Source organism: Bos indicus, chromosome 2, assembly GCF_029378745.1.
Source record: "Bos indicus isolate NIAB-ARS_2022 breed Sahiwal x Tharparkar chromosome 2, NIAB-ARS_B.indTharparkar_mat_pri_1.0, whole genome shotgun sequence".
NCBI lineage: Eukaryota > Metazoa > Chordata > Mammalia > Artiodactyla > Bovidae > Bos > Bos indicus.
Genome location: NC_091761.1, coordinates 47,314,868 through 47,335,443, shown reverse-complemented (window position 1 = coordinate 47,335,443; position 20,576 = coordinate 47,314,868). Strand labels below are relative to the sequence as shown.

At 44.1% G+C, this 20,576-nt stretch overlaps 1 protein-coding gene across 4 annotated transcripts in view; it reads left to right on the top strand.

The window, feature by feature from the left end:
* The window catches only part of KIF5C (kinesin family member 5C), a 159,910-nt gene that overhangs the window by 27,210 nt on the left and 112,124 nt on the right, over nucleotides 1-20,576 (top strand). The window lies entirely within an intron of this gene.

The window sequence follows — 20,576 nt, the reverse complement described above, 5'->3', positions numbered from 1 at the left end:
ATGGGAAATTCCCTGGCTGTCCAGTGATTAAGACTTCACATGTTGGTGCAGGTTTGATCCCTGATCAGGGAGCTAAGATCCCATATGCCTCACAGCCAGAAAACAGAAACATAAAACAGAAGCAATATTGTAACAAATTCAATAAAGACTTTAAAAATGGTCCACATCAAAAAAAACCTTAAAAAAATTTGAGTGGGTAGTACATCACAAAAATTGTGATGCGTGCGTGCTCAATCATTTTCAGCTCTTTGTGACCCCATGAACTGTAGCCCCACCAGGCTCCTCTGTCCATGGAATTTTCCAGGCAAGAATACTAGAGTGGATTACCATTTCCTCCTCCAAAAAATTGTGATGGTGGCACTCAAAGCTCTAAGTTGGGGAATGATGCTTTAGAGAGGGAAGGGGGACAAAAACTTTACCCTAGGGCAGGCCAGCGTTTTGAAAGAAGTGAGAGGAACACCTAGAGAATGCAGAGCTGCAGGAGAAATCCTGCTGGAAGCGGGAGGTGGACACACGGGCAGACATTGCAGAGGGGGCTCTACAGTGATGACAGAAGCAGTGTAGCTGGGTTTGCCTGTGGGACAATGGAGAGGCCTCTGCTGGTACCCGTTTAGCACAGGGACCAGCATTGCTCGAGGAATGAATCAGAGGCAGCAAACAGGCAGTGTTTTCAGCTTTTTTCTAAGAAGCTTGGTATGTTGAGGTAGAAATAAGGTGGATGGGAGTATTTGTTTTAGAATAGTAAAGACATGGGCGTGTTCTTAATGAATGGAAGAGGAGCTGGCAGAGACACATGTAGGAGGGGATAGATGGAGCCAGGGCCAGGGATGCAGGAGGATGGGTTTCCCTAGGATGGAGGGAGGAAGAGCAAGACTTCCCCTGGGTGGGAGGGAGGGGGAGAGACAGAGGAGAGAGGTGGGAAGTTGCTTCTCCTTTCAGTAAATTCTGCAAGTAAATGCTAGCCAAGTCTTGATGTTGAGACTATTCAGCAGGAGAGGAGGGAAGAGAGCAAACAAGAGTGCCTAGGGGGAAGCAGGTGGCTGTGGAAATGAAGACTGAGGCGATCTAGGCAAATACCCGCTCATTGATCTTTTGGAAGCACAGGGAGGAAGGGACTTTTCCCGCAGGGAGTCTTGGTGCTCAGGGCATGATGTTGTTAGAAAACCGAGGGCAAAGCAAGTAGCAGCTGCTTTCCAGACCCATCAAAAAGAGATTAATCCAAAAGCCAGCCCTTTGGGGCTCTCTGGTGCTGTCTTATGAGGCTTCTTGAATTGAGGAAGACCGGTAGAGAGGCCTGGGGTATACATCCAACTGTAGCCTCTCGGCCCAACTGGGGCCTCTCCTCAGGCTCTTTTAGAGTAAGAGCAGTGATTTCCTGTCATTTGAGGGCATCTGGAGATCCAGCCCGTAGTCTCCAGGCCGGAAGTCCCTGCCCTGTCTCAGATCTTTCCAACCTACTCAAGTGCTACTGCTTACCATTCACACTGAAAGTTTTGGCTGGCCTGGCTTTCCTTATATTATAGCATTGCCCATGGTCCCAGAAATGGAATCGATGTGGTAAAGTCATTCTTGTTCACCAGCATGAAAAGTAAAGCTTTCCAGGCAGCTCAGATGGTAACTTAGAGAATCACTATCCATTTGCATTTTCCAGAGAAGTGTGTCAGAGACAGAGGAGATGGGGTAGGGCCTGGCTGCTTCCCTCCAGAGAGTTGCCATTCAACTGGGAGAGAAAACACACATTCTCAAAAGAAGAAGCAAATAAACAGAGAAAAAGACTTCTCAGCAGATGGGATATGAAATGGCCCTTGAAGAAAGAGTAGGATGAAGAGGAAGCGTTTGCGGTTTGACAATTAAAGGGACACCATAGCTTGCCAGTGTCCATCGAGACCCCACTGGCTGGACATTCAGACTTCACCTGTCAGGCTGAGGGTGAAAGTCTTTTCTTCTCCCCTCAAGGGAGATGGAGAGCAGCGGTCTCAATTTATTTGAAAAATATCTTAAATATGCTATCACGAATCACTCTCTAGGATTTCTCTCCTCCAGACAAAGCTTGGTCCATCAATCCCCACTTTTATATTTCGAATCCCTTAGTCACAGGAGATGGGTTAAGAGTATGGTCCTGGTTCCATTCCACACTTACTCACTGGACAGCCTTGCACAGGTCATTTCCACTGTAAGCCTCGCTTTTTCTGACTGTGAATCAGGCATTTGAATATTCTCTACTCCCTGGGGCCATCCTGGGATTCACGGAGATGATTTCTGCCCTCCGCAGTGCTGTGGCTCCAACAGCTGAGAAGCGTCCTGTCTTTCTACCCTTCCCAGCAGCGCTCTTAGGATCAGTCCCAACTGTCTGGAGAGGCGCTGCTCGCCCTGCAACATTCCGAAGGCTGATTAAAATAGAAAAGGACTACTTTGTCTGAGACTTCACATTTTTTAAGCTGACAATTTTTTTTTATTAGAACTCCTGCAGAATAATAAAATGGAATGAATCTGTGAAGCTATCTACGTAATGAGGCCAGTGTGACACCAAGTCCCTGAAAATATCAGCCAGATCTCCAGTTTAACTTTAGCATCCATGGAGTTTAAAGGACCTCAGAGAGGAAAACCACTTTCCTTGCCAGCTGTTTTGCCTCCCCAGTCAGACCCTGGACTCTTGGTTCTTACGGGCTATGTCTTTGTCACTGTTGGCCTGCTAAGATTTGGCAGGTTGCCTGACACAAGAGAACATCAACAGTTGTATGTTAAATAAATAAACAAAAGTATTTTTAAATTAGAAAATTTTGGAAAAAAGTGAAGGAAATGGAAGTCAAGGAGTAGAACCCAGAGTAGTTTCAGGAATGAGTGTTATTAACTCATGGTCACTCCAGATGCTTTGAAGTTCATTCGCCCCACAGTGAAGTCTCTGGATTCTGTACGCAGAGGAGCATGGGCAACGGGGTCAGGCAGACCTGGGCTTAATCATGGATCTGCCATGTCTCAGTTGAGTGGTGTTAGGGAATCTGCTGCCCCTGTCATGTGGGACTATGTGTGATAGTGTTTCTTCCGTGGGATTGTTGTGGGCATGAGAGATGTTGACTTGAGGTACCTCGGGCTTTATTCTCACCTTGATTTCTGGACTGTTTGGATGATGACTTCAGTTAGCATGCTTGAACTCTGAGGCTGAAGGAGGAGAGGCAATCTCTGAAGAGTGTTCTGAGAATAAGGATGAATAAGGCCTTCCTGGCCTGGGCAGCCTTGATGTTGGGTTGACTTTAAGTGGCCTGAGGTCTCTGACTCTTGTATCGAGATCATTGTATCTGACTCTTGGACATTTGCAAGAATCCATCCGGTGGTTCTTTGTCATCCATGCTTGCAACATGCATTTCACCCTCGCCCCCAACCCACCTTCTTTCTTTCTCCATTGCCCACTCCACCCAAGCTGTCCTCTTTCTTCGTGGACTTCTAAAAGACCTCTTAAGTGGTCTTCATGTTTCCTTTACTTCTCATTGCCTCCACAAACACCAAGTCCCTACAGAGCATACAAAGTCATATTTTTAAAGGAAAACGAAAGTGTTCGTTGCTCAGTTGTGTCTGACTCTCTGTGACCCCATGGACTATAACCCTCCAGGCCCCTCTGTCCATAGAATTATCCAGGCAGGAATACTGGAGTGAGTTGTCATTCCCTTCTCCAGTGATTCTTCCCAACCCAGGGATTCAACCCGCATCTCACACATTGCCAGCAGATTCTTCACCGTCTGCGCCATAAAAGCAGAAGTCAAATCAGGGCATTCCTTTGCTTAAGAGTGCATTAAAAGGTATGATAATCCTTAGGTGCATCCATGTTACTACAAATGGCATGCTTTTGCTTTTTTTGTGGCTAAGTAGTATTCCATTGTATATATGTGCCACAGCTTTATCCATTTGTCTCTCAATAGACATTTATGTTGTTTCATAGCTGTTGTGAATGGTGCTGCTATGAACATAGGAGTGCATGTACCTTTTTTGAATTAAACTGTAATGGAAAAGAATATAAGCAAAGAATGTATATAACTGAGTCACTTTGCTGTACAGCAGAAATTAGCACAACATTGCAAATCAACTATGTATGTGTGCTCAGTCATGTCTGACTTTTTAGGAGCCCCTGGACTGTAGCCCCCAGGCTCCTCTGCCCATGGAATTTTCCAGGCAAGAATACTGGAGTAGGTTGCCATTTCCTACTCCAGGGATCTTCCCAATCCAGGGATTGATCCCATGTCTCTTGCATCTCCTGCATTGGCAGGTGGATTCTTTACCCCTGCACCACCTGAGAAGTCCTTAACTATATAGCAGTTTAAAAAAAGAGTACATTACAAGGTTGGCTTTCTAGCACCGACCCTCTTCATGGCTCTTTCCCATCATCTCATACCACCCTGCTCTTTGCCCTCCAAATACATCAGCCCACTTTCCAATAAGCCCAGTGCTTCCTAACTCAAGGCTGCACTGTCTTGGTTGCCTCTGCCTGGAGTACCCTGCCTGTTGCCCTTCCTGTGGCTGGCAAGCCTTCAAGCCCCCATTCTCTGTCACATGCTCCATGCCATGGTCCTGACCCTCTGTATTTCCATCCCATCAGAACACCAGCAGAATTGATCTTTGTTACGATCTCACTGCTTATAGACTGTTTCTTCCCACTCTGTTTGAATAAAAGCTTCCCTGGTAGCTCACATGGTAAAGAATCTGCCAGTAGTGCAAGAGACCCGGGTTCAATCCCTGGGTCAGGAAGATCCCCTGGAGAAGGGAATGACTATCCACTCCAGTATTCTTGCCTGGAGAATTCCAGAGAAATTCCAAAGGAATTCCAGAGGAGCCTGGCAAGCAACAGTCCATGGGGTTGTAAAGAGCTGGACATGACTGAGTAACTAACACTTTCAAAGGCAGGGAACCCATATCTTATCACCACTGAATTCCCAGTGTCTAGAACAGTGCCTGGCACATGAAGGAGTCTATTAATATTTGTTGAATAACGTGGTAAGAAGAGGAACTCTATGTTGGTAACACTATACAAAATATATCCAGCTGTGTGATGCTATTGAGGGGAATCTGAGAGGGGAGTCTCAGTGCTTGTGGGTGTAAGAGAAAATAATGTTTCTGTCCTCATAAGGGACAGGAACCATCTCTGATGCAGAAACACTGTTGGACTGTGATGGTATGTAGGTGAATTAGGTGGATCTTTGTGGCCCTGAGTCTGGAATGGGGGGGAGTCATGAGCTCTGAAACCCCATCCCCCTCCTTCTGCTCCTTACTAGCTGTGTGATTGTTCCCGATTATCTCTGGACTCTGATTTTCCCATCTATAACATGGGACAGTAATACCAGCCTCCCTCCATTGCTATGGAGATTAGAGATAGTCTGTGTCTGGCACATGCAGCTACTCAATAAATGGCAGCTTTTATTTTGGGGGAAAATTTAAAAATTCTAGTAATTCAAGACATGACATCTGAAATCCAAATTAAACAGCTATTAAACACTTTTAATAATTATCATAAATACTACAGGGAATCCAAAGATGGGTAAGATAGAAAAATTGTCCTTTAATAACTAAAAAATATATGAAAGGGTAATATTAGTCATTATGCTGATAACAAATATGTGTACAATACTTTGCAATTCATAAAGTGGTTTCGGCTGCTTTTTATTAATTGCTTCTCACTGACACTGTGTGCAAATGGAATACAGGCTTTGTGACCCTGTGCAAGGCGGGGACTTCTCTGCATCTGACCTTGTCACTTATAAAATTCAAAGAGTGATAGTTATTTTACAGAGTAATTGTGCAAAATCTGTGATGACCCAGGCAAAACATAGAGTCTGGCAGGTGAGAGTCACTCAAATAAATTTTCTCACCCTAATCTCTGACCTGGATCCTGTTTTCTTATAATGTAGTGCTTCCAGGTGACTGATATGAAGGAGCTTGTGATCAGAGATCAGAGTCTTCCTGGAAGCATATCAAAGTGTCATAGAAGTTCAAAGAAGCAATGAATGAGAGAGAGAGAGGGAGAGAGATGAAATAAGAGACAGCAAGCATCTATTCGAGAGGCTCAAGAAAAGGCTTTATGTTGGGAGAGATAACGTTGGTATGAGGTTGAGAGAACAGGTTGTGCTTTGACAGATAACAAGGTGAAGGGTATCAAGTTCCCAGTTGGAGGGAACAGTTATAACAGTGAGACGTATGCGGGCAAGTTGCTGTGAGCGCGTTGCTGGTATGGAGTAGGGACGGACCCACCGTGAGGTGGTTCTGCATTTTGCCTGGGTCATCACAGGAGGAGGGGTGTGGGCAGGGAGAATAAAGTGTTGGGAGACTGCTGTTTAAATCCCGCCTTGTTTGTGGCCAGCTAGCCCTTCCAGTACCTTCAGTTCAGTCCAGTTCAATTCAGTCGCTCAGTCGTGTCCGACTCTTTGCGACCCCGTGAATCGCAGCACGCCAGGCCTCCCTGTCCATCACCAACTCCCGGAGTTCACCCAGACCCACGTCCATCGAGTCAGTGATGCCATCCAGCCATCTCATCCTCTGTTGTCCCCTTCTCCTCCTGCCCCCAATCCCTCCCAGCATTAGAGTCTTTTCCAATGAGTCAAATCTTCGCATGAAGTGGCCAAAGTACTGGAGTTTCAGCTTTAGCATCATTCCTTCCAAAGAAATCCCAGGGCTGATCTCCTTCAGAATGGACTGGTTGGATCTCCTTGCAGTCCAAGGGACTCTCAAGAGTCTTCTCCAACACCACAGTTCAAAAGCATCAATTCTTTGGTGCTCAGCCTTCTTCACAGTCCAACTCTCACATCCATACATGACCACAGGAAAAACCATAGCCTTGACTAGACGAACCTTTGTTGGCAAGGTAATGTCTCTGCTTTTGAGTACTGATAAATATGATGTCCTATCCTCCAAGTAAAATTTTAAAATCTTTTGAAAGATGCAAGGCTTCTGTGTCCTTTACACTTAAAACAACTTCTTTTAGATTTACTGATTACAAAACCGTGGCTGAATTCAGCAACACTAAATCTTTAAAACAAGTACATTTTTGGGGCACGTCCCAAGAACCCCATTGGCTAACTGGGTAAGTCTGCCTCTATGGGTCAGACTCCCCTTATCCTGGATGAGGATATGGTCTCACTGGACTGAGACGCATGAGCCTCATGCAGCCTGAGTTGTAGATCCATTCTAGGCTGCTGGCTGTGGAAGAGCTATTAAAGTCTGCACAGAGCAACTCACCTTTATAGTGATAGTGCTGTCTACTCACACGGGGCTGGCACCCTAGACTCAAACCGTGACATAGTTACCCTGAACTTAACAACTACTGCTGGTTTGGGTTAATGTAATTATTCTATTTTATGCCACATTTTTTTCTCCTGTAATGTATGGGAGTCATTTTTTCAGTACTATGTAAAAGAAGCCATTGCTTTTACATATTGGGTTATACTGTGTCATGTCCTAAACCCAACTATGTGGAATTCTTAGAAAATCTATAGTTGAAGGTTAAATATGTTCTTGGAGGATCAGTGACAGGATGCAATATGGTGTTATGGGTGGAAGGCTTGGCTGGGAACCAGACATTCTGGATCCTAGTTTTGGCTCAAATTGTTGCTTTGCACATGATCTTGGGAAGTTATTCTCCAGAAAGGGAAGCTAATATTCCCGTTTGGCTTCCAAAATCATGAGGAACAAATAGAGACAAGGGACCCGAACATACCATAAGAGCAAAATTGCCATCTAATACATGGGAGAATCATAATTATATAAGCTGTTTCTGAAGAGTGAAAAATGAGTAGAATGCTAATTTCTAGTAAATATTTGCAGTGCCCATTTGTCAGAAGCCTCTGTATGCACTGTTAACCAAGGGAAGGTTTGGGGGAAAGTTTTGTTTCATTTTTTAGGTAAAGGGAACAGAACATACGTGTGTTACCATGTGGCTTCCGTGTTGTTCCGTGTCACCTGGAGCCCTGGCCTCCCGGGGGGAGGTGTGCAGAGGGGCAGTTTCTGGATTGCCCAGTGCTTTACCCAGGAGGCTGCTCCCAGGGCAACATGCCCCAGTAAGAAGGCTCACAGTCAGTTTTACTCTCTTCTATTTGGCAAAATAATACCTTCAGTGAAATAGCTTTCCACCTCTTCTCCAGTGAGAAAGGTTTGGTTTTTCTTTTTTTCTTCAGAATTGACTTGTCAGAAAACCACATCTCCTGAAATAACCACAGCAACAGTTTTATTCAAGAATGTTGAACTCAACTCCCAGTTTAAAGATTATGTTCTCTCATGCTCTATGTATCAAGACAGAAGCCACCCTTATGGGGAAAAATTCCAGAACCCTGTGATCTTCAATATTATTACAATGAGCCAGTTGGAATGGCTCTGGAGCTGGAATGAGCTAGTCTTTTACTTTACAGAGAGGAGGAGACCCGGAAAATAGAGGTAAATTGTTTAAGGTGACAGAGTGTGTGGGTGTGAGGTCTGGCAGTAGAACAAGTTCCTCTGACTCTCTCCTAAACTGTCCGTGTTGGTAGATGAGGGTACAGAACAGTGAGTGGAGACTGAGGGGAGCTCACTGTATTTCAATATGAAATAAAAATCACATACAAAGAAGCATCTTACTTTTGAAACACAGACTTCATTAATTTTTCTAACAAAAGTAACACTTCTATCTTCATTTTTTCCTTTAGCCAGACAATAATTCTGAATTTCTTCATTATCACTTGGGCAGTTTGCCTCCCCAGAGTGTTTTTTTTTTTTTCATAGCTGTCTGCGATCTTGACAGGGCTTGTGTGTCCACCCAGCAGGACTTTGGGTTGAAAGGAAAGAACTGAGGCTGCTTTCCTGCAGGAGGAAGGCTTACAAGACTCACACTTGTTTGTTGCTTTTGTTCATTCTCAAGACTTGCAGAGGTTGGCATTGCCTTGGCAGCTCTGGTGGAAGCCGATTGCTGCTTGGTGGATGTCAGTTTTATGGCAGCCTCTCCTGGGAACAGCCCTGGCTTTGGCCAGAACTGGCACCAGCCACCTTCCTTGGGGCACAGAGCCAATGTGGGGCAGGAGATGAGAATGTCTGGGCCCAGCTCTGGTTTAGCGTTTTATACTCAGTCACGGAGTCATCCCAGCACAGATAGGGCAGGCGATGGAGTGGTGGGGAGAAGATGGAGCTGGAGGGTTCAGTTGATAGGAGAAGTCCAACTGATTGGCTTCAGGGTCTCCCTGTGAGGCTACATTTACAGGTTAGTGGATCCAACTAATATAACGGTGGTTATGTAGAGTTTATTGGTGATGGGAGAGAGCTGGTCACTGCTGGGTATGGGATGCTTCTGTGCAGTGGGGTTTCTTTCTGCTTTGGGAATTTGCTAGTTCCAGAGACTTAGGAAGGTAGGGGATTGGGTAAAGAGGAGTAAAGGGATGCAGAAAGAGGGTAACTCCATGGCTGCTAAAACCTTGGAGGTCAGGGATGAGAATGGTTAGTAACAAGTGACATTTCTGATACGCTGGAGAGAGATTGGGTTGGCCAAGAAGTTTGAGTTTTGCTGTAAGACGGTGCAGGGAAAAACCCTGAACAAACTTTTTGGCCTGCCCAATACAGTGAGTGTAGATTGCCTCCCTCCCTCCAGCCCCCAGCACCACAGGACATTCCACAGTGTCCTGGCACCCTGGGTGCCCGCCTGCAGCTATTAGTCATCGTCAGCAGCGGCAGACTTGTACTGAGCGCCTACTTCATACCATCATGTGCAAGGCGCTCTGCTAGGTCAGGGCCTTCGGGAGCTTGGAGCCCTCCTTCGTGTAAGTGAGAAATTGGGAATCCTCCGGGCACCCCACGGGCCCAAGGTTTGGCAAGTGACCAGCACCCTTTGATGAAGAAAAAGATTCTTTTTCTAGGATAGTGTCCCAAGCCCACGGCTTGTTAAATTTTGATAAGCATTTCAGTTTCCACTCACCCTCCTGTCTGGACGTGAAGCAAATGTGATGGCTCCATATTTAACAGTGACTCAACAAACCCAGAATCTCTTAGGGACACACTTACTGAATGAAAGAGCAGAACGTCTGGGATTTCGCCTTACCTTGGGCCTTCCCAGAAGCAAACACAGAGAAGGGATTCGAGTGCACATTTCTATGGGAGGTGACTCCTGGACGCACCGAAGAATGGAGAAGTAAGGCAAGGAAGAGAAAGAAACCAACAGAGAGCGTGTCATCACGCAGGTTACCACCATGGACAATGCGAGTTCTACCCCAGTGGGGACTCTGGGAGCCAGTGTGGAATACTTGCCTCAGAGTCACCCCACCTCCACTGGTACCTCTGGGTGAGGGAGCTGAAGCCCCAACTCCTGTCAGTCAGTCATTGACTGAGGACTGCTGGGCTGCTGCTGGGGAGTCCTCTGGCCTGCCGCAGGTGACAGAGAGGGCTCTGAGCCAGAAAAGTCCTCAGACAGAGACCCAGGTGCTGGAGGTTGGGCCAGCATGCGTGGAGATGAAGAAGACTGTGAGGATGCCGTCAGGGCCCTGGATGCATCTGCTTTAGGTTTGCAGTTGGTAAAATCACAGACGTTTCCTGGAGGCTCCAGAGCTGTGATCGCAAAGCTGGCGTGTCCAAGTACCTGCACCAGACTCAGCTCCTCTGCTTCCCTGAAAAGTCTCTGTGGCTGAACATGGAAATTCTATTTATTTTTAAAGAGTGTAGAGGGTGGCCTTAGAACAGAGTAATATTTTTGAGGGATATCCCCACCCTGGAAATTAAGGGGCCTCAGAGTTCTACGGGTGCAGAGCTCACAAGTGGCAGACCTGGGGGATTGGGTGCCCAAGGTGTCCTTTGGCACTTGACTGTGGTAAGGGCACCAGCACGCCAAGTCTTGGAGTTACTACATTGTGAGTAATTGTCACATATTGCCATTGCTTCCTTTAAAGGGTCATTGCTCAGTAATTTTGCAATACAAATGCCCAGTGTAAATGGACTCAGGTTTTTTATTACAGGATAGCACTGACCATGTCTTGAGCGTCTGCTGTAACAGCAGGCATATCACTGGATCCTTTCCTGCATGAGCATCTGATCCTCACAGGAGGCCTGAATTGTGGATATTATTGGCTTCGTTTTACAGATGAGGAAACTGAGCTTCAGAGAAATGGGAGCTATGTTGAAGAGTATTTGGCTTCATTTCCACCTTTTGGCAGTCTGCTTTCTTTGGGCAACATTCAGCATAGGCTTCTGGAGTGAGAAGTAGAGAACGCCTATTCTAAATCCTTTTATCAATCCCCTCCTCCTGGTCCACTGTTCTCTTTCTTAAGGCATGTGGATGTGTACAACTTATAGGTTTCATAAAATGATTCTTTCCTCCTGGGTCATTGTATAAATGTTAGATACCAGCAAAACAATGTGTTATAATGCCTGGGAACACCTCTGTATCCACAATATATATTGAAATCATGTGTCAATTTAAAAACTTCTTCTCATGTTACTAAGAAACACTGCTGCATGCCCACTAGAATGGCTATAATAAAGAAAACAGATAATTACAAGTGTTGGCATGGCTGTGGAGAAATTGGAACCCTGATATGCTGCTGGTATGAATGTAAAATGGCAAACAATTTGGAAAATAATTTGTCAGTTCTTCAAAAAGTTAAGCATAGAGTTATTGTATCACTTAGAAATTCTACTCCTAGTTATATACCCAGGAGAAATAAAAATAAATGTACACATAAAGACCTCCCATGAATGTTTATAGTGGGACTCATAATAACCAAAAACTAGAAACAACTCAATGTCCATCAGTAGGTGAATGCATTCATAAAATGCATACAATGGAATTTTATTCAGTCTTGAAAGTGAATGAAGTGATTCATGAGACAACATGGATGAACCTTGAAAACATTGTATTTGAAAGAAACTTGTCACAAAAAGCTACATATTATATAATTCTAGAACAGGCAAATCTGTAAGGACAGAAATAGGTTAGTGGTTGCTTAGCTGCTGTTGTTCAGTCCCTCAGTGGTGTCCAGCTCTTTGCAGCACGCCAGGCCTCCCTGTCCATCACCATCTCTTGGAGCTTGCTCAAACTCATGTCCATTGAGTCGGTGATGCCATCCAAACGTCTCATCCTCTGTCATCTCCTTCTCCTCCCGCCTTCAATCTTTCCCAGCATCAGGGTCTTTTCAAATGAGTTGGTTAGTATCGAAGCTTCAGCTTCAGCATCAGTCCTTTCAATGAATACTCAGGACTGATTTCCTTTAGGATTGACTGGATCTCCTTGCAGTCCAAGGGACTCTCAAGAGTCTAACACCACGGTTCAAAAGCAGCAGTTCTTCAGTGCTCAGCCTTCTTTATGGTCCAACCCTCACATCCATACATGACTAATGGAAAAACCATAGATTTGACTATACAGACCTTTGTCAGCAAAGTGATGTCTCTGTGTTTTAATATGCTGTTTAGGCTTGTCATAGCTTTTCTTCCAAGGAGCAAGCATCTTTTAATTTCATGACTGCAGTCACCATTTGCAGTGATTTTGGAGTCCAAGAAAATAAAATCTGTCGTCACTGTTTCCACTGTTTCCCCATCTATTTGCCATGAAGTGATGAGACCGGGTGTCATGATCTTAGTGTTTTGAATGTTGAGTTTTAAGCCAGCTTTTCCACTCTTCTCTTTTCAACCCTCATCAAGAGGCTCTTTAGTTCTTCTTCGCTTTCTGCCATTAGGGTGGTGTCATCTGCATATCTGAGGTTATTGATATTTCTCCCGGCAGTCTTGATTCCAGCTTGTGCTTCTTCCAGCCCAGCATTTCACATGATGTACTCTACATATAAGTTAAATAAACAGAGTGACAATATACAGACTTGACATACTCCTTTCCCAATTTTGAACCAGTCCATTGTTCCATGCCTGGTTCTAACTGTTGCTTTTTGACCTGCATACAGGTTTTGTCGGAGACAGGTAAGGTGGTCTGGTATTCCCATCTCTTTAAGGATTTTCCACAGTTTGTTGTGAGCCACATAGTCAAAAGCTTTAGCACAGTCATGAAGCGGAAGTAGGTGTTTTTCTGGAATTCTCTTGCTTTTTCTATGATCCAGTGGATGTTGGCAATTTGATCTCTTGTTCCTCTGCCTTTTCTAAATCCAGCTTGAACATATGGAGGTTCTCGGTTCATGTACTGTTGAAGCTTAGCTTGGAGAATTTTGGCATTACTTTGCTAGCTTGTACATAGTTTGAACATGCTTCGGCACTGCCTGTCTTTGGGATTGGAACGAAACCTTACCTTTTCCAGTCCTGTGGCCACTGCTGAGTTTTTCAAATTTGCTGGCATATTGAATGCAGCACTTTCACAGCATCATCTTTTAGGATTTGAAATAGCTCAGCTGGAATTCCTTCACTTCCATAGGCTTTGTTTCTAGTGATGCTTCCTAAGGCCCACTTGACTTCACACTCCAATATGGTTGCTTAGGGTTGGGGAAATTGAGAGGCTGTGGAGTGACTGCTGATGGGTACAGAGCTCCCTTTTGGGATGATGAAATGCTCTGAAATTAGACAGTGGTGATGAGTGCACAACCTTGTGAGTGTTCTGACAACCACTGACATGTACCTTCTTATTAAGTGGTGCATTTCATGGGATATGAATTGTATTTCAATAAGCAACATAGAACTTCTTCTCCCAGAATACTTGTGTTGATTAAAAAAATAAATATCACCATTAACCTAAAGACTTCCTGCTTTTTAACTAATGTTTTGGAAACATTCTTTCAGATTGTTTGCCTAGTCCTGGACAGTTTGGAAGCTTATCTTATTTGATTTATTCTTGTGCAAGCTAATATAATGTTTTACTGATGTCTTAACTTTGGATATCTTTGGAGTCCTTCAAGCAAGACAAATCTATACCCCTTTCATGAAGGGGGCACATATGTCTTTCTCCAGAGAAAAGATATTTGGACTTTGAACACTCAGCTCCCAAAGTGAAACAAAGCTACCGTGGTGGCGAGGGAGGCAGGTCTCTCAGCCTTGGTCTGTCTTGTTCTGACACTTGGAGGATAGTGTCAGATCTAATGCTTCAGAGAGGCAGATTTTAAATCAATACAAAGGACTTCTCTGGTGGCACAGTGGATAAGAATCCACCTGTCAATTCATGGAACATGGGTTTGATCCCTGGTCGGGGAAGATTCCCCATGCTGTAGAGCGATTAAGCCCATGCACCACAGCTACTGAGCCTGTGTGCTGCAACTGCTGAAGCCTGCATGCCTCGATCCTGTGCTCCACAACAGGAGAAGCCTCCATAATGAGAAGGCCTCGCACCACAACAGAGTAACCCTGCTCCCTGCAACTAGAGAAGGCCTATGCAAAAAGCAGCAAAGAACCAGCATATAAAAAAATAATAAATAAAAGCATTTTAAATAAATCAATACAAGAACAAACTTTCTAACAGTTAGAGCTAGTTGAGCTTCAAGTGGGTTCCCTGTTGTCTCTTAGACTGTGGAGATGAGTTGTGCTTAAAAGGGGATGGGACAGACTGACTCTCAAGTTCATGTTAACTCTGAGAGGTGGTGATTCTGTTGATATTCCATTGCTGTACTGCTCCAGCTGTCATAGCAAGGACTCTTTATTTGTTGAACTAATCAGTTGTATATTTGGAAATAGTATAGAAATGATGGAAAGGAAAGCAGGGGGAAAAAAGTTCCAGAGTCTCATGCTTGTTGTTTCTTTGATGTTCAGGGGGAATAATTGATTCTAAAGCCAGAACTCAGAACACAAGACAGGGAGCCAGAAGGTCTGGATTCTAGACGGACCTGCCACCTACCCAATTAACTAGGTAACTTTCTGCAGATCGTCTACCCTCTCCCAATCTTGTTTATTTGTAAAACACAATGTTGGGTTTGGATGACCTGGAAGGACTGTTTGGCTCTGAAAAATTCTAAAAATTTTCTGAGTAAGTCCTTCTTTTCATAACAAGTCTTAACATCTGCTTTTTCCTTGCCTCTGGTTGGCTTTTGTCTGTTTTTAATGTCTTCTTTTGCAAGGAAGGCTTGCTGTGTGCATGCCCACCACCTTCTTGCCAATCTTGACCTTCTTCCCTGATCTTAGGCCCTTCTTTATTCAGTGGATTCCTGTCAGTCCCGTCTTAATGCTGAACACTGTCTTGACTTCTGCTGTGGTTGGGCTGTCTTTTGTTACCTCATTAATCACTTTGCTTCAGTCTTTCATGTCTGAACAAACATCTTTTGTTTCGTGTGTCTCCTGCTTTTCCATTAGCAATTTAGGAGATCGGCATAATATAAAGGAAGAATTCTTGAAACCAGAGACTTAAAGTTATTTCACCAGACTGACAGAGCTGATGGTGGCCCTGGGCCTTAGTTTTCCAGTTTATAGAATGGAGCTAATAATATCTAAGAAAGCCTTCCTCAGTGAGCAAAGGAATAGAGGAAAACAATAGAATGGGAAAGACTAGAGAGCTCTTCAAGAAAATTAGAGATACCAAGGAAACATTTTTGGGCTCCAAAATCACTGCAGATGGTGATTGCAGCCATGAAATTAAAAGACGCTTACTCCTTGGAGCCAAAGCGAAAACAATACCCAGTTCTGGATGCGACTGGTGATAGAAGCAAGGTCCGATGCTGTAAAGAGCAATATTGCATAGGAACCTGGAATGTCAGGTCCATGAATCAAGGCAAATTGGAAGTGGTCAAACGAGATGGCAAGAGTGAACGTCGACATTCTAGGAATCAGCTAACTAAAATGGACTGGAATGGGTGAATTTAACTCAGATGACCATTATATCTACTACTGAGGGCAGGAATCCCTCAGAAGAAATGGAGTGGCCATCGTGGTCAACAAAAGAGTCTGAAATGCAGTACTTGGATGCAATCTCAAAAACGACAGAATGATCTCTGTTCATTTCCAAGGCAAACCATTCAATATCACAGTAATCCAAATCTATGCCCCAACCAGTAATGCTGAAAAAGATGAAGTTGAATGGTTCTATGAGGACCTACAAGACCTTTTAGAACTAAAACCCCAAAAATGTGTCCTTTTCATTATAGGGGACTGGCATGCAAAAGTAGGAAGTCAAGAAACACCTGGAGTAACAGGCAAATTTGGCCTTGGAATACGGAATGAAGCAGGGCAAAGACTAATAGAGTTCTGCCAAGAAAATGCACTGGTCATAGCAAACACCCTCTTCCAACAACACAAGAGAAGACTCTACACATGGACATTACCAGATGGTCAACACCGAAATCAGATTGATTATATTCTTTGCAGCCAAAGATGGAGAAGCTCTATACAGTCAACAAAAACAAGACCAGGAGCTGACTGTGGCTCAGATCATGAACTCCTTATTGCCAAAATCAGATTTAAATTGAAGAAAGTAGGGAAAACCACTAGACCATTCAGGTATGACTTAGATCAAATCCCTTATGATTATACAGTGGAAGTGAGAAATAGATTTAAGGGCCTAGATCTGATAGATAGAGTGCCTGATGAACTATGGATGGAGGTTCGTGACATTGTACCAGAGGCAGGGATCAAGACCATCCCCATGGAAAAGAAATGCAAAAAAGCAAAATGGCTGTCTGGGGAGGCCTTAAAAATAGCTGTGAAAAGAAGAGAAGTGAAAAGCAAAGGAGAAAAGGAAAGATATAAGCATCTGAATGCAGAGTTCTAAAGAATAGCAAGAAGAGATAAGAAAGCCTTCCTCAGCGATCAATTCAAAGAAATAGAGGAAAACAACAGTATGGGAAAGGCTAGAGATCTCTTCAAGAAAATCAGAGATACCAAGGGAACATTTCATGCAAAGATGGGCAAAATAAAGGACAGAAATGGTATGGACCTAACAGAAGCAGAAGATATTAAGAAGAGGTGGCAAGAATACACAGAAGAACTATACAGAAAAGATTTTCACAACCCAGATAATCACGATGGTGTGATCACTCACCTAGAGCCAGACATCCTGGAATGTGAAGTCAAGTGGGCCTTAGAAAGCAACACCACGAACAAAGCTAGTGGAGGTGATGGAATTCCAGTTGAGCTATTTCAAAACCTGAAAGATGATGCTGTGAAAGTGCTACACTCAATATGCCAGCAAATTTGGAAAACTCAGCAGTGGCCACAGGACTGGAAAAGGTCAGTTTTCATTCCAATCCCAAAGAAAGGCAATGCCAAAGAATGCTCAAACTACTGCACAATTGCACTCATCTCACATGCTAGTAAAGTAATGCTCAAAATTCTACAAGCCAGGCTTCAGTAATATGTGAACCATGAACTTCCTGATGTTCAAGCTGGTTTTAGAAAAGGCAGAGGAACCAGAGATGAAATTGCCAACATCTGGTGGATCATGGAAAAAGCAAGAGAGTTCCAGAAAAACATCTATTTCTGCTTTATTGACTATGCCAAAGCCTTTGACTGTGTGGATCACAAGAAACTGTGGAAAATTCTGAAAGAGATGGGAATAGCAGACCACCTGACCTGCCTCTTGAGAAATTTGTATGCAGGTCAGGAAGCAACAGTTAGAATTGGACATGGAACAACAGACTGGTTCCAAATAGGAAAAGGAGTACGTCAAGGCTGTATATTGTCACTCTGCTTATTTAACTTATATGCAGAGTACATCATGAGAAATGCTGGGCTGGAAGAAGCACAAGCTGGAATCAAGATTGCCGGGAGAAATATCAATAACCTCAGATATGCAGATGACACCACCCTTATGGCAGAAAGTGAAGAGGAACTAAAGAGCCTCTTGATGAAGGTGAAAGAGGAGAGTGAAAAAGTTGGCTTAAAACTCAACATTTAGAAAACGAAGATCATGGCATCTGGTCCCATCACTTCGTGGGAAATAGATGGGGAAACAGTGGAAACAGTGTCAGACTTTATTTTTGGGGGCTCCAAAATCACTGCAGATGGTGACTGCAACCATGAGATTAAAAGACGCTCACTCCTTGGAAGAAAACTTATGACAAACCTAGATAGCATATTGAAAAGCAGAGACATTACTTTGCCACCAAAGGTCTGTCTAGTCAAGGCTATGGTTTTTCCTGTGGTCATGTATGGATGTGAGAGTTGGACTGTGAAGAAGGCTGAGTGTGGAAGAATTGATGCTTTTGAACTGTGGTGTTGGAGAAGACTCTTGAGAGTCCCTTGGACTGCAAGGAGATCCAACCAGTCCATTCTGAAGGAGATCAGCCCTGGGATTTCTTTGGAAGGAAAGATGCTAAAGCTGAAACTCCAGTACTTCGGCCACCTCATGCTAAGAGTTGACTCATTGGAAAAGACTCCGATGCTGGGAGGGATTGGGGGCAGGAGGAGAAGGGGACTAAAGAGGATGAGATGGCTGGATGGCATCACTGACTTGATGGACGTGAGTCTGAGTGAACTCCGGAAGTTGGTGATGGACAGGGAGGCCTGGCGTGCTGTGATTCATGGGGTCACAAAGAGTCGGACACGACTAAGCGACTGAACTGAACTGAACTGAACTCCTTGGAAGGAAAGTTATGACTAACCTAGATAGCATATTAAAAAGCAGAGACGTTACTTTGCCAATGAAGGTCTGTCTAGTCAAGGCTATGGTTTTTCCAGTGATCATGTATGCAGGTGAGAGTTGGACTGTGAAGAAAGCTGAGTGCCGAGAATTGATGCTTTTGAACTGTGGTGTTGGAGAAGACTCTTGAGAGTCCCTTGGACTGCAAGGAGATCCAGCCAGTCCATCCTAAAGGAGATCAGTCCTGGGTGTTCATTGGAAGGACTGATGCTGAAGCTGAAACTCCAATACTTTGGCCACCTCATGCAAAGAGTTGACTCATTGGAAAGGACCCTGATGCTGGGAGGGATTGGGGGTAGAAGGAGAGGGGGACGACGGAGAATGAGATGGCTGGATGGCATCACCGGCTCGATGGACAGGAGATTGGGTAGACTCTGGGAATTGATGATGGACAGGGAGGCCTGGCATGCTGCGATTGATGGGGTCGCAAAAAGTCGGACACGACTGAGCGACTGAACTGAACTGACTGAAGGAAACATTTCATGCAGAGATGGGCACAATAAAGGACAGAAACGGTATTGACCTAACAGAAGCAGAAGATATTAAGCAGAAGTGGCAAGAATACACAGAAGAACTGTACAAAAAAGATCTTTGCAACCCAAATAATCACAATGGTATGATCACTCACCTAGAACCAGACATCCTGGAATGTGAAGTCAAGTGGGCCTTAGGAAGCATCACTATGAACAAAGCTAGGGGAAGTGATGGAATTCCAGTTGAGCTATTTCAAATCCTAAAAGATGATGCTGTGAAAGTGCTACACTCAATATGCCAGCAAATTTGGAAAACTCAGCCATGACCATAGGACTGGGAAAGGTCAGTTTTCATTCCAATCCCAAGGAAAGGCAATGCCGAAGAATGCTCAAACTACTGCACAGTTGCACTCATCTCACGCTAGCAAAGTAATGGTCAAAATTATCCAAGCCAGGCTTCAACAGTATGTGAACTGTGAACTTCAGATGTTCAAGCTGGATTTAGAAAAGGCAAAGGAACCAAAGATCAGATTGCTCATATCTGTTGGATCATCAAAAAAATCAAGAGAGTTCCAAAAAAACATCTATTTCTGCTTTATTGACTATGCCAAAGCCTTTGACTGTGTGGATCACCACAAACTATGGAGAATTCTGAAAGAGAGGGGAATAGCAGACCACCTGACCTGCCTCTTGAGAAATCTGTATGCATGTCAGGAAGCAACAGTTAGAACTGGACATGGAACAACAGACTGGTTCCAAATCTGGAAAGGAATACATTAAGGCTGTATATTGTCACCCTGCTTATTTAACTTATTTGCAGATTACATCATGAGAAATGCTGGGCTGGAGGAAGCACAAACTGGAATCACAAGCACAAGCTGGAAGCACAAGCTGAATATTGCTGGGAGAAATATCAATAACCTCAGATATGCAGATGACACCACCCTTATGGCAAAAAGTGAAGAACAACTAAAGAGCCTCTTGATGAAAGTGAAAAAGTTGGCTTAAAGCTCAACATTCAGAAAACTAAGATCATGACATCCAGTCCCATCTCTTCATGGCAAATAGATGGGGAAACAGTGGAAACAGTGAGAGACTATTTTGGGGGGGCTCTAAAATCACTGCATATGGTGACTGCAGCTATGAAATTAAAAGACACTCCTTGGAAGAAAAGTTATGACCAATCTAGACAGAATATTAAAAAGCAGAGACATTACTTTGCCAACGAAGATTCCTCTAGTCAAGGCTATGATTTTCCCAGTAGTCATGTATGGATGTGATCGTTGGACTATAAAGAAAGCTGAACGCCAGAGAACTGATGCTTTTGAACTGTGGTGTTGGAGAGAACTCTTGAGAGTCCCTTGGACTGCAAGAAGGTTCAACCAGTCCATCCTAAAGGAGATCAGTCCTGGATGTTCATTGGAGGGACTGATGTTGAAGCTGAAACTCCAATACTTTGGCCACCTGATGCAAAGAACTGACTCATTTGAAAAGACTCTGATGCTGGGAAAGATTGAAGGCGGGAGGAGAAGGGGACGACAGAGGATGACATGGCTGGATGACATCACTGACTTAATGGACAAGAGTTTGAGTGAACTCTGGGAGTTAGTGATAGGGAGGCCTGG